The sequence below is a fragment of the Euprymna scolopes genome, chromosome 11 (genome assembly GCF_053919585.1).
Source record: "Euprymna scolopes isolate OS-2025 chromosome 11, ASM5391958v1, whole genome shotgun sequence".
Lineage (NCBI taxonomy): Eukaryota > Metazoa > Mollusca > Cephalopoda > Sepiida > Sepiolidae > Euprymna > Euprymna scolopes.
Genome location: NC_136492.1, coordinates 86902234 through 86904984, shown reverse-complemented (window position 1 = coordinate 86904984; position 2751 = coordinate 86902234).

Here is a 2751-nt window from a genome sequence, read left to right as displayed (position 1 = left end):
CCAAACAATTCAATTTTTTTTTCGTGAGTCCACAAAATACTTGAGAAAACGGACTCTGGAGAATTCACATGGTTCCTAGTAAACTTTAGACGTGCTGCAAGGCGTTTTCCGGTGTGCAATGGAGTCCTTCTTGGTCTTCTTCCTTTCAGACCATTTTCATGCAGAGTCCTTTGCAATGTTTGCCTTGATATTTTCATGCCAGAAGACTCCAGATTTTCTAAAATGTCCTTAGTAGTGGTGGTTGGATTTGCATTAACACTTCTTACAATATTCCTGGTGGCTCTAGCAGACAGTTTCCTTTTCCTTCCTCTACCAATCAAGTTGTTTGTTGTGTGGTGGCTCTGGAATTTTTTGATGATGCTCTGTACTGTTGCTGTAGGGACCTCAAATTTCTTGGAAATTGACTTGTAACCTAAACCATCCTCATGTGAATTCGCAATTTTAGTCCTAAGATCATTACTAAGCTCTTTTTTCTTCCCCATTCTAATAATTTTTATTCTTTTATTGGTTTTCAGTTGATATCATTTTAATTTCTGAAAAATGCAAAAAACGAAATGAAATTAATCAAAGGTTGTATAAAAGCATTCAAAATAAGAATCAAACAGGAAACAAACAGTCAGAAACTCGATTAATACTGAAAAAATAAGGGGGTATGATTATGTTTAAACATTGCAGATTTTATAAATAGCTGTATATTTCTTTTATTACAAGCATCCCGAGATTTTAAGATGACGAAAATGATCAGAAGAGGTTTATTAAGAATATGTATCAATATGGACGTAAACAATAAATTCTAACAAAGTTACACCTAATAAACTCAATTTTCAAGGGGGGGTATGAATAATATCGGGCACAACTGTATATATATGCAGATGTATATATATATATATATATATATGCATATGCATATTCATATATATATATATATATATATATATATATATATATATGTGTGTGTGTGTGTGTATGTACATAGGCAGAAAAAAGAAAGTGCGCACTTGTAAGTTTTCAAAAACTACAAATTTAAGATAAACTTAATGTAACTGTTTTAACAAACTATACCTCATTTGATTGGCCTTTTATTCTTCTATAATTTTACCTGTTAATATTTTACTTTAAATTGAAATATTCTAGTGTTCATATATATATTCTAGTGTTCATATATATATATATATATATATATATATATATATATATATATATATATATGAACACTAGAATATTTCAATTTAAGATAAAATATAAACAGGTAAACTTATAGAAGAATAAAAGGCCAATCAAATGAGGTATAGTTTGTTAAACTACCTACATTTAAGACTATGATAGAGACCTTATGATAGAGACGTCATATATATATATATATGTACATATATATATATATATAGCAATATATATATATATATGTATATCAATATATGTATATATGTACCTGCGTCTTCGTGTTATGTATTCAACAGGAAAGTTATTGTCAATTTATATTATAAAAACTTGTGAAAATCATCATCTCAAAACTAGGTAAAGATAATATGTGTTAATGTTTATAGAAACACTCCCATTCACAGAACTGTCCCATAGTATAAATGTCAAACGCAATATCTCTCGGTCTACCTATCAATATATAATATCTCCTCTCGTTGAATTACATGTTCTCAGCTCTCCTGTATTAGCCTGTACGTTGTCTATATCTCCTTTAAAATGTAGCTGTCTTTACACAACATGGACCTCTTAGATTCCCTTACTAAGACGAACAACAATAACAACAATATATTACATCAGTCCTTTTCTAATAAGAACTATGCCACACTTATTGAACAAAATCAGGTGCGATCACGATTATAACCTCCGATTTATTTTGAATCGGATATACACCAGTATTTTGTTCTATCAAGTTAAACTATTCTTGACCTATGACCTTCTTTCGTTGCCCGACACTTGACATTTTCCTGAGTAAGAAACCGCATACTTATGAATCCAAGAAAAAACATGTTTGGATTTAACATTCAGTTCATGAAACTGGTTCACAAGATATATTCTTCATATAATCTGCAGCAAAAATTTTAGTAATCTGAGTTGCTAATAAAAATATCAGTTATCGCTGGCGAATTATAGAAGCATCACCATTGAAATAATAGTGACATCTTTTGAAAACCTGACTTTTTTAGCACAGAAAGCATTCACGTCTTAAACAATCAAAACTTCTGTTTTAACAAACAGGTCAGGTTTTCATATTTTATGAAGATATTTTCCACATCAATAAAACTGTAGATTTATATTTGCGTATATGTCCGTCTGTGTACAATTATTTAACCGATGAACTTTTAAACAACTGGTTACAGAACATTGAAATTTACAGGAAATAGTAATCATACACCCATGATATTTTATAAATAGTAAAATCGTTCTTTGGACTGATAAATAATGCGTACAGAAATAGATCGGCAAGTTGAAATGTAAAATCTTCATTTCAACTTGCTGCCATATTTCTATTTCACATGCTCAAATTTAATTCACTTCATCAAGTCGTTTCTTTACCCATCTATAGATGGTTATATTTGTAGGGGATGCGGCTGGGACGCTAAATGTTTTCGTTTCGATTCAGGCTGATGGCACCAAGTCATTTATTTATGGTCCTCCGACAAAAGGAGGCTGGACCTGTCAATGCACCCTCGTCCGTTCGTCCGTTTGTCTGTTTGCACTTTTCTCAATAACTACGTCTTGGAATTGTTTGTCCGTCTGCACTTTTCACAATAA